Source organism: Ambystoma mexicanum, chromosome 8 (genome assembly GCF_040938575.1).
Source record: "Ambystoma mexicanum isolate Mex_15411 chromosome 8, UKY_AmexF1_1, whole genome shotgun sequence".
In the NCBI taxonomy this organism is placed as follows: Eukaryota; Metazoa; Chordata; class Amphibia; order Caudata; family Ambystomatidae; genus Ambystoma; species Ambystoma mexicanum.
In genome coordinates, this window is record NC_090929.1 from 705852974 (window position 1) to 705865026 (window position 12053).

Consider the following 12053-nt stretch of genomic DNA (forward strand, 5'->3'; position numbering starts at 1 on the left):
ATACTCGATTGGAGATTCCCTTTATTTTGGACTTTGATACTGTGTTTTTTGGGTCTCAATTGGTTCACCTTCACACCCGTCTTGAGAATGTAGCCTTCCCTTGGCCCACATAACCACAAAAGGTAAAGGAGGTATATCTCTGATTGTCCCTGTTTAGCCTTTATGATTTTGTTGTGTTTTAAGTACTGAGTGGGCATTTTACCACTACTCATCCTTTGTACTCCTGCAAGGCATAATCCAATGTGTTAAGAATAGAATACAGAGGTATAGAGAGTGGATTGACAGTAGAGAGAGGGAGAGTGGGGTGAATAGTAGGAAACTGAGGAACATATAGTGAGAGGAACAAAGGAAAGTGGGCAAGAGGAGGCAAGCAAAGCAAGACAGAGAGAGGGTGAGAGTACAAATATCTTGGAGGGAGGAGAGCAGAGAGTTGTAGAGGGAGAATCAGAGATGGAAAGGGAGGGTTACAGAGTGGGGAGAGACTGGTGGTGAAAACCTGTTAAGATCAGGCAGCTGACAAAAGGAAGAGGATAATTTAGCAATTCTCTCAGTGAGCTAGCCAGAAACTGTGATTGCCTTTAGGTTTCCCTCAAAGATTAGAAAAACCTAGACAGTAGGGGATATCGTGCTTAAGAATACATGACAACATTCTGCGACTAGCAACACCTGGAATTGGATGGATGGAGCACTCGGGTAAGTTGATAGAGCTGTAGGGACCCCCTTAGTTCCTACCATCTCAGCCTTCCAAGAACAGTCATTTAGAGATTTAATAAAGAATTGTAAAAAAACAATTTGTAGATGTTATGGCCATCTGTAGCAGTTATTTAAAACAGAGAAGGAAGGATTTAGTCTAGGGAATCCACAATATTATCTGATACAATTCTGTCTAGAATATTCATTTTACATTTGATTATGTGTATATATATTGTGACGAATCGCGAGGTATCATCACTGCTTTTGATGAGGAAGCCCCTTGCCATGAGGTCAGGGAGGTGAGGCCACTACCCTTTAGTGCCCCTGAGGTTGGTACTCAGTGGGAGGATCTCATGAGGAGGGAGGAACCTATTCAGAGTAGTGACCATTCCGGGAGAACGCAGTACTCCTTTGACCCTCCGACCTTCCCTCAAGAACCCTCCAGTTCCACACTACCTAATGCCCCCATGTGTTTTTGTAGCATATCCCAGCTAGGAACTACTAGGAGGAGGAAGAGGCCAATCTTAATGAAGATCACTGACAAGAACGAATGCAGATGCTCTAGTATTTTGGATGATGCTATTTGTCAGCTGTCATTCAAAAGCAGATAGGGAAGAGAACGATGGCATCTTCGTTTTTGGCTCTGAATGGGCCGAGAGTCTGGCAACGTATGCACAGACCAGAAGAGCAGAGAAGCAGACGGTGTCCGGAGAAGAAGCGCACTCATGGAAGGCCCCCAAAGCAGAAGACAGACCAGAGAAGAGGAAGGAAATCTGCCAGTGACGGGTGTCGGACCAGGGCAGAGAAGCCACTGCAGAACCACAGAGGAGACACACGGATGACCTGGGAAAGGGCCCAGTGACCCAGAGAGGCTGCCAAAGCTGCTGGGAGACCCGCAAATAACCGGGGGGTGATGGCTGAGACCCTGCAGGTACCAGGGTGACTAATCCCAGGGTTGGGGAGACCCAGAGGGAGCAGAAGTCCCAAAATGAAGCACAGAAGGAACATTCACAGGGGCAGAGACACCAAGTGGAGGGGGTATGGGACCCATATTGGTAAAGCAGATCCCAAACAGTGACAACGAGAAACAAGAATGTTGCATGTACAAGTTTTACTCACAGACCCTGGCAGGGGAGCAAGCCAAGGCTGTGGCTTGAAGAGAGATCAGATAAAGAGACAAACGTTGAATATCCAAGTGATACTCACAGGCCGTGGCAGGAGAGTAAGCCAAGGCTGTGGCTTAAAGAAAGATCATATAAAGCGAACTGTGAGAGCAATCAAGTGAAGAGGGTCTCTGACCCATGTTGGGTAAATACAAACCAAACAGTAATAAAGAGGAATACAAAGCTTACAAGTGTGCACAACGGCCCACGAGGCATTCGCTGACAAGAAAATGGCTACCGGAGTGGTTGCCATGACCACCAGACAACAAAACAGCTTCCAACGTCGTCCCCATTGGCGGCCACACCTCAGCAGGCCCTCCCCTCCTGCTTTAAATGGAGGGGAGGCGCACCGCAAGGCGAAGCCGCAAAGTGAAGGCCGAGAGGAAAGGCCAAGTTCCCTCTCAGCAGTTCTGCTGCGAGGGAATCACCACCATCTCCCCTCCAACACAGCTGATTGCAGCAGAAAAGAACCTCCAGAGCACCAGAGGACTGTGCCCGTGTGCACAACGGCCCACGAGGCATTCGCCGATAAGAAAATGGCCGCCGGAGTGGTTTCAATGACCACCAGACAACAAATCAGCTTCCAACGTCGTCCCCATTGACGGCCACACCTCAGCAGGCCCTCCCCTCCTGCTTTAAATGGAGGGGAGGCGCGCCGCGAGGTGAAGCCGCATAGCGAATGCTGAGAGGAAAGGCCAAGTTCCCTCTCAGCAGCTCTCCGCTGCTCGACAACGCAGGCAACCAGCGCCACTGCCAATGCTAAAGGTAAGGGCCCTGCTTCGACCTTTACTCTTGAGCCTGCGCGCAGCCTCCTGGTTACCTACAGGAATGTGCAACTTTGCGCCCGCATGGACTGGCTCCCCCCACTTACCTCCTGTCCTAACATCACTTGTAGAATGGCACGCCTTAGGGCTAGGCTTCCCCGCTCCTAGTCTCTGCATCCCCCAGCTCCGCCATATCCTGCAAAACCGAAGTGACTGCTTCACCTCCACCGAAGTGGCTGCTTCACCTCCCCCCCCTCAGCCGCACCAAGTTTGTGCTGCTAGGCGGCCCACTCCTTCTGAATCCTCCAACCGCAAGGCCGCATTCCAAGGATCACGCTAGGCATCCATTCAAATGCACACGTCCCGTTCAGCTAAGTGCATTGCCACTTGATACCGTCACAGCCACTGCTCACCCTGCTAACTCGCAACCCCCTACACCCAATGTAACCGCATCAGCCGCAGCGATGGTAAACTTCATTGCCCTGCCACGGGAGTAACTTTATTCAATCAATCGAATATGTACACCACAGCGGCCACTTCCCAGTCACTGGGCACAGTCCATTATATCCCGCTGTCCCGTCCTGACACTTTCCCAGAAATTGATCATACGGTGTATGATACCGCCGCCACCAGTCCACCATGCACCATCACTGCTGCATCCATGCTACTCAATGGGCCTCATTACGACCCTGGGGCTAAGGGGTTAACGGCGCCGTAAAAGGCTACGGCACCATCAACCCCTTAGCGCCTAATTACGAGGTCCCTTTGCGGCTCCCGACCTTAACGGCTGGTCTGGACCAGCCGTTAAAGTAGGGACCCGCAAAGGGACCTTGAAGGTAATTACGGTACCGCAATTTGCGGTACCGTAATTACCGCCTTCCCCATTCCCATTGAGCCCTATGGGGCAAAAATGGGAATGGGGAAGGGCCAATGTTGCATGGGGAATTACCGCCCCGCCAACCTTGGAATCGGGTGGTAATTCCCCATTGCACCATGGCGGACTCGTTACAATACCGGCAGCAACCATGGTGCTAATAGCGCCATTGGTTACCGCCGGTGTTGTAATGAGGGCCAATGTCATTGACGCCCACAGTGATGCCACTGCTGCTAGCCCACCTTGAACTACCATGCCTGTATCCTTGCTATGCAATGTAACTGATGCCCATAGTAATGCCACTGCTGCTAGCCTACCTTGTACTACCATGCCTGTATCCTTGCTATGCAATGTAACTGATGTTCATAGTAATGCCACTGCTGCTAGCCTACCTTGTACTACCATGCCTGTATCCTTGCTATGCAATGTAACTGATGTTCATAGTAATGCCACTGCTGCTAGCCTACCTTGTACTACCATGCCTGTATCCTTGCTATGCAATGTAACTGATGTTCATAGTAATGCCACTGCAGCTAGCCTACCTTGTACTACCATGCCTGTATCCTTGCTATGCAATCTAACTGATGTTCATAGTAATGCCACTGCTGCTAGCCTACCTTTTACTACCATGCCTGTATCGTTGCTATGCAATGTAACTGATGTTCATAGTAATGCCACTGCAGCTAGCCTACCTTGTACTACCATGCCTGTATCCTTGCTATGCAATGTAACTGATGTTCATAGTAATGCCACTGCTGCTAGCCTACCTTGTACTACCTTGAATGTATCCATGCCAGGTGATGTGATTACCACCAACCCTTCTTGTGCTGCTTCAAGTATATTTGCGAATGTGCCCCTTTCCTGTCCTGCCAACACCACCAGCCTCCCCTGCTCCGCCACAGTTAACTCCACTCCCCATGCTGCCTCTACAAATCGATCCCTCACTACCTCTGATGACATCATCCCCTCCTCATCTATCAAGGCTTCACTACCTCCTACCACCACTCCCCTTCCCCAGGCGGATACCCCACTTCATTGTGCCCTCATCAACGCCCGCTCTCTACCAGTCCATGCCCTGGACGTGCACAACCTTATCAGTAGCAATAAGCTTTACCTACTGTTCCTTAGCGAGACCTGGTTGTCCGACACATCTGGACCTGCCTTACCCCTTGACATCTCAACTGGTTATACCATCTTCAGACAAGACCGTACTACCCACAGAGGGGGCGTGGTAGCTGTCATAGCTAGGGAAACTCTCTCAATTAGGAAGATTCAGAGGGACCTTGACCAAAGCTCTGACTACCTCTTGCTCAAACTCAATTTCTCTCACAACTGCAGCTTTACCTTCCACCTGGTCTACCGCCCACCTGGCCCCTCTAGCGACTTTCAGGATGCCCTGACCCACTCTCTCTCAGATAACCTAAAAAAAACATCTACAATCCTGCTACTAGGCGATCTTAACCTTGGTTTGAACGACCCCAACGACTCTCATGCCAGTGCCCTTGAGAAAGCGCTCTCCACGCTGGGATTCTCACAATACACTTCTAGCCCCACTCACATTAAAGGCTGCACCCTAGATTGGGTTGCCCACCACAACTGCTCCCTTAGCCCCCCAACGATCACCCCTGTACCCTGGTCCGACCATGTATTCTATTTCACATCATCACCTCTAAAGGACCCCTTAAACCCACCATCCCTCTCCCTGCGGCACTTGCCCGTAGCTCCCGCGAGCTCACCCATGACAACCTCTCCCAACACCTCCGGGTGCCCTCTCTGCTACCTCCCTTCTCCAACGACCCTGAACTACTCGCCAATAACTTCAAGGAGGTCATCACCCAGGCCATTGACTTAGTAGCACCACTCACCTTGAAAAAAGGCAAAAAGATCAAGCACTCTAATGCCTGGTTCACCCAGGAACTCCTACAGTTAAGCGCCAAAAAAGGGCTGCACTCACCACTTGGAATAACAGCCCCACAGAAACGACCAAAGCTGCATTTAAAGCCCTCTATAAACAATGCAAAACTGCCATCACGAACGCTATAGCCTCCTCCTACAACGCAAGGATAGCTAATGCTGAATCTGGAACTAGAGAGATCTTCGCCATATTCAGAGAATTGGAGATGCCTGCCGCCCCACCTTCACCCCTCGTGAAGGAAGAAGCTTGGTGTAACACTATTCAGTCTGCCATGCTGAATAAAGTAGAGACTCTACAGGCCAAAATCCTTGCCCAACAATGGGCCCCCACCAAACTGATTGTTGACAATCAGGCCGCCCCAACACAAGCAACCAACTCCAGCCAATCCCCCCTGTTCGACTTTAAAGACCTGAGTGAGTTGGAAGTCCTTGCACTCCTCCACTCCATTAAACCCTCGAACTGCAAAGGTGATGCTTGCCCAGCACAAGTCATCAAGGATGGTGCCACTTCCTTAGCACCCATCATCATTGCATTTATTAACGCATCCTTTCGTTCTGGCTATGTCCCTGTGGGTTTAAAGTAAGCATGCGTTTATCCGCTCCTGAAAAAGCCTTGTCTCGCTCCATCAATCCCAGGTAACTACAGGCCTATCACTACCGTTCCCTTCCTGTTAAAAATTCTGGACAAAGCAGCCTACCTGCAAGTTCAGAAATTCCTAGAAGACAACCACCTTCTAGGACTACGGCAATCTGGGTTCAGGCCCTGTCATGGGAGTGAAACCGCCCTCCTGGACCTAAAAAAACAGATCGATGATTTAAGAGACGCAGGCAACCCAGCGCTCCTCTTGCTCTTGGACCTCTCAGCGGCCTTTGATCTGGTAGACTACAAGACACTCTGCCATCACCTTACTTCAAATGCCAACTTCTCCCCCAGTGCATGTAAATGGATAACTTCCTTCCTGCAGGACAGAGCAATGAAGGTCTTTTACGATTCCTCCTGCGCCAACCCAAGCATCATCAAATGTTCCTCAGGGATCCTACATTGCTCCCATCCAGTACAACCTCTTCACGAGGCCTCTATTTAAAATTCTGGACGCCGTGGGTATCTCATATACGAACTATGCTGATGACACTCAGGTACTTATCCCCCTATCGGTTGATTACCTGTCTGACCAAAACACCCTCAACTCCATCTACACAACAATCCAGTCCTGGATGGCAGAAAACTGGCTCTGTCTCAACAGTGAGAAAACAGAGCTTCTGCTGGTTGGCTCCCCCTCCACCTTGAGCAAGCTTGACCCTCCATACACCTCTTTCACCATTGACACCACCCCCATCACCGTGTCACAATCAATTAAAACCCTGGGTGTATATCTGGAACCTAATCTGTCCATGAATAGGCTAGTGAACGCCATAGCCTCTACCTTAGCATACCATTCCAAACTCATCAACTCAGTGAGACCATTCCTGTGCCAGCAAAATTGCCTCACCATTGCCAGGGCTGTAATTGGCTCCAGACTGGACTATTGCAACGTTCTCCTCGTAGGAACTTCAGGCAAAAATGTAGCCAAGCTTCAAATTGTTCAAAACAACTCCCTCGGGGCCGCCACTGGCCTCTCACGTAGAAATCACATTTCAGAGCTCAGAAGAAAGGTCCATTGGAAAAGAATCATCTTCAAAACCCTTGCCCTCACGCACAAATGTCTACACGACCAGGCCCCCCCCCCACCTTGTTCATAGGTTATCCAAACCTACCACTCTCAGGCCCTCCAGAACTCCTTACACCAACTAGATAACTGTTCCCAGGTCACGCAAAGCCTGTGCTGGCAGCACAAGCCTCCCAACCATGGCCGCCACACATTGAAACGTCCTCCCGCCTCACATCAGGCTAACTGACTCTCACTCAGCCTTTTGCAAGGCCATCAAAACAAGACTATTTGTTTGAGTCACACTGGACTTCTATTTATCCGAACTTGCTTGCTGCTTTTCAGTGCTGTAACCTTAATCATGTATTGATGTATGAGTGACAACTTACCCTGTAATGTACCAAGTTCTTCTTTGAGCGGCTTCACTGTAACCCTTAATAAGCCTTCCTAAGTTCTGTTATAGCGCCTCGATGCCTTTGGGCTGTAGTGTGCTCTACAAATCCAAATAAATAAATAACATAAGTATTAGTGACACTCAGAGATCTTGACAGGAGAGTAATCCAAGGGGTGACAGTGAAGACAGAGAGAGAAAATGGTGAAAACGAAAGCGTTGCATACCCTACTCGGCAGGAAAGTGGACCAATGAGGGGTACCGAGAACAGGGACTGGGACCTACAGCATTTAAGAGGAAGACCAGCACAGCTTGAGAGAGAGAACCAGGCTAATCTTCCTCATCGCAGTACCTGCTCACGGAGGGTCTGGGACCCTCAAGTCGGCTTGGAAAAGAATCCAGGCCATCCTTCCTTGTCGCCGGACCTGAGAGTCAAGCCTGCCAAGTAAATATAAGAATCTTTCTTGACCATTAAAGAGACAGAGACAATTCAGCATAAAGTTGGAAAGACTTTAGGAAAAGGGAATCATCCCCTTGAGTTTTGTGGAACATGTACTTGTTTTTCAACACCTTTTTGGAACTTTTGTTTTGAACTACAAAGCTGGGCTGCAGGCAGACGATATCTTGTTAGATTTTCAAGCCGTTATTGATGCACTCATTTTTTAAGATTCAGAATGAATTTTGTTGTCACCAGAGACTTGCTAAGAATAAGAAACAAAGGGCCAGAAATTGATGGAATCTGTAACCTATGTGACCTGAGATCCACACAGATGTAAAACATCTGCTAATGGTCTGCCCCTGCAGGACTGTCCTGAGAAACAAGAACTTCTCTTGCTTTGTTCATAATAAGAAATGGTTGGACACAGATGAGTTTTGGTTTTCATCTGTGGGAGGGGAAGGAGACATTTCATACCCTGGAGGTACTCAGATTTATTATGGAGATTGAAATATCTGAAGCGAGTTGAATGTACAGTGTTTTTTTCTTTTTTTATAGCATCTAGTGGTGTTTGTACTAATTTTCTCTACAGAGCTTTTTTCTGCCATTTTATTCAGGGCCTTAAAGAACTTCCTTTTCCCAGAAGCCTTTTGTTTACCTTGTTTCTTATTTTTGGTTTTCTTTGACTAATTGGTAAGTATCGATATGTCTTGATCCACCGCATTCCTTTGGCTTGCATCCTTTAACTTGTCATTCTTTTGACATTTTTTCTTACTGATGTCACTCCTTAGTTTTGAATCCTTTTGGGTTACTGGATCAGGAGCTTGACCATTCGATGACTGCTACCTCGCTTTGCGAGTGGTGATCATCTCCTGCCAGTATTCTGTTATCATCTTCTCCGGTCATAATGTTATCCTCTGTTATCCCCCAGTTGTGCCAATCTAATAAATTCATCCAATATAGAATGAGAGAGGTGGGTATCGTCTAATGGACAGAATTCTAGCGGCACAACTGGATTGGACCCTTTAAACCCATTAAAGGCATTGCCCAGTTCTCTGACTTCTGTTTTAATTAGGCTAAGCTCGTGATCAAACATAACCAGATATGGCTGGATTTCTTTCCCCATTGATAGCTGCTGGTCACTCTCGTTCTTCAAGAGCAGTATGTTGTTGGCGACTGAGTCATTAATTATGCCATTTAAGCCTACCATTGCTGATTCCCAGGTTCCCACCTCCTGGGAGAGTTCCAGTAGCATTCCAGATTGGGAATGTACTTCCATCTTCAGAAGTTCAAACACACTTACCAAAGACAAAACTCAATGCCGATAAAGTGGAGTCTGAGGGAGCCTTATTCCGCTCCATTGGGCTTTGTTCCCCTATTTGTGTATGCATGAGATTTTCCCTATCTCTCTGTCCACACTCTAGGGTCAAAGGTTCCTACAAAATCCCTCTATATTCCCTTTTATCCAATGTCTCCCCTGGATCCTCCACTCCAGCCCTTCGATCATGTGTGGATTCTAAAAGGTTCACTTCTTCCTCTGCCCCAGGAGAAACCGCCAGTGAGTTGTCCAGGATTAAGATGTCCCCGACTTTCACTCAGTATTCTTTTTGTTATGACACCCTTAGAAATAGTTTTTTTAATAGATGAGGTTGATACAGTATGGTCTAGATCAGGCTTGTCCAACCTTTTTGAATGTGGGGCCGAAGCATTAACTTTGTCACCCAGTGGGCCGGCGAGCCAAAAGTCAACAACCTCAACCAAAGCAGTATATTAAAAAGCGATATTGTGTGACCTTTGACACAATAGCATCACAGGCAGTGATAGCCATGCAGTCCCAAAGATAGCTTTTGGTGTCATGGGCAGTGATCAAAGGTTAGTTGCTTGTGATTTCTTTCAGTGTCTATGTGTTAATATTTTTCTGAAATAGTGGGGGCGACCAAGCGTAGCGAGGGAGCTACAAGGTTCTAGGGAGGGTTTGGGGGGGTCCCCCCCAAGATTTTCTTTTCAAATATGGGGTTGAAATGGTGCATTTTACAGCAGAAAAGGTGACCAAAAAGCCATAAGTTTACAATCAGTTCTAAAGGGGAACATGAACATTCCATGTCACCAACAGCAGAAAAGAACATTTTACAACACAACACATTTTAATGATCAATGTGTCCACAGTGTAAGACAGCAGTATCACTTTTGTAACACATTGACATGCTGGTTGTGCCCAAAAAATGCCTCTGTAGCAACATGTCTATGCTGGCTGTTCCCAATTTAGGCCAGCATTGTCCTGTACAAAGCATGATTGATGCTGCCTGAGCATGTGCAGTGTGCCCAATACATATGGAAGCTTATCTCTGTAATACACATTACTTCTGTGGTGATTAAAGAAGCATAATTCAATTCAACAGATAAAATGTGGAAAAGCGATCACCCAAAGGTGAACCTAATTGAAGAAACGCAATGTGAGCACAATCTTAAAGTATGCAACCTAGCAGGTCTAGTGCACACTTTACCTTTTCTTTCACCAATAAATCGGGGGGACAGCACAAACGCAGTACCCCACTACCAGAAATAATGCAGTCGTGTATCCCACATTTGGGAACATAGCAGGGGTCAGCAAATCCGATGTGCAATGGGTAAACCTCACCCTGGGAGATCTGCCCTTGAGATCAGATTCTCCCCTGCCAGCTAAGTATGAGTTGCATGCAAGAGGGCAGGGGTTGGGTCAGTTCTGGGAAGCCCCGCTAAGCGAGGGTGAGAAGGCAGGCCCTGACCCAGCCCCAACCCCACAACCCCCTGGGAGCTCCGAGCATCTGCAGAGCTGCCTGTCCCGCATGTAGGGGGAAGCTCCAGCAGGCAGAGCCCAGCAGAAGAGCAGATTGTAGCGCAGTTCCTTTCTCCCATCAGGGCCTGCTCGGCCCGAGATTTGTATAAATAGCAGGATGGCTCGAGCAGGCCTGTTGCAGTCTACCCACTGTCCTGTCAGCCCCACACGGGCCCATGGCCCTCCTGAACAGAGCTGCTCAGTGCTGGCCCCATTGCCACCATCATAATCATCCTGGACCTCGACGCTCCACCATCCCTGAATCTCAGAGTTATGCTCAATGACGATGCTGAAGCTTTGACATCTTTACCGTAACCATATGCCGTGTTGTGTCAGCCGAGCCTGCACAGCTCCAAAGGCAAGTATTCCCTTGTGTGGGCCCAGAGGTCACTGAGTCTTCCAGTGCCATCCACTTGGCACGGCCTACTGTTCCCAGCGTTTTCTACCCGCAAATCAGCACCACTGCCAAACAGGACTGCATCATTGGGGCCCCATCGCTGCTGCTCTCCGACTTGACCCCAGCCCAGCGCAATGGCACCCATGCTTCTGGTCTGATGCTGAAAAGCCTGGCTCTGCTGAGATCCGAAAGACAAGAACTAAGGTATTTTGGGAACATAGTACTATTGTTTTTTGTGTTGCAACTGTATCAGCTCACACCTCTCCTGAAGGGTATAGGCTGCCCTCAGACTGCGCTACCAAAAGAGTGAAAATAAGTTATACCTGTTGGGCTTGCCTGTTTCACTTTTATGATTGGAATCACTGCTGCATGGGTATTAAGCGCGTTATAAATAACCTATCATATCAGATCATATCATAGATCACAGATCAAGATCATAAGCAACTTCCAGAAACCTTGGCAGGTGGTCCACTGAGGCCCATTTGCAGGTTGCAGTGTGTTATTGGGGCACTACTAGGGTAACATATTGTGCTGTACATGTGGTATTCGCCATGCTTTGATACCCCACTGGCCACATCTATAATGTCCAATGTACTTGGTATAATGCATGGACATTTTCATCAATCTGCACTGTGCTTAGAGGTAAACTTCATTGAGCTCCCGCTGTTGTTCTTTGTCTCGAGACGAGGAAAAAAAGCACTGCAAAGGTTACGTTTCTCAGCCGATAAAGGTTCATCTTCGGTGACATTCGCAATTCAAAAGAACGATTTTTGGGGCAGACAGGCTATGTCGCCGCAACCCCTGCTAAACATATGTCCAGAGATGACAAACCTTGAAAGTAACTCCGCACAATTGCCCTCTGAGCAGCGGCCCACGGCTAATCAGAGGTTCAGGAATCCACTGTGCTGCCCACGCCGAGAGGAACTCCTGCACAGCACCTGTCCACATAATCCTTCGCCC

At 48.3% G+C, this 12053-nt stretch overlaps 1 non-coding gene across 1 annotated transcript; it reads right to left on the reverse strand.

The window, feature by feature from the left end:
* Positions 1–10406: 10406 nt before the first annotated feature.
* On the reverse strand, positions 10407–10568 carry LOC138474922 (U1 spliceosomal RNA). The gene has a single exon (XR_011269142.1). It is a non-coding gene; the product is annotated as a U1 spliceosomal RNA (small nuclear RNA).
* Between the last annotated feature and the right edge of the window lie 1485 nt (positions 10569–12053).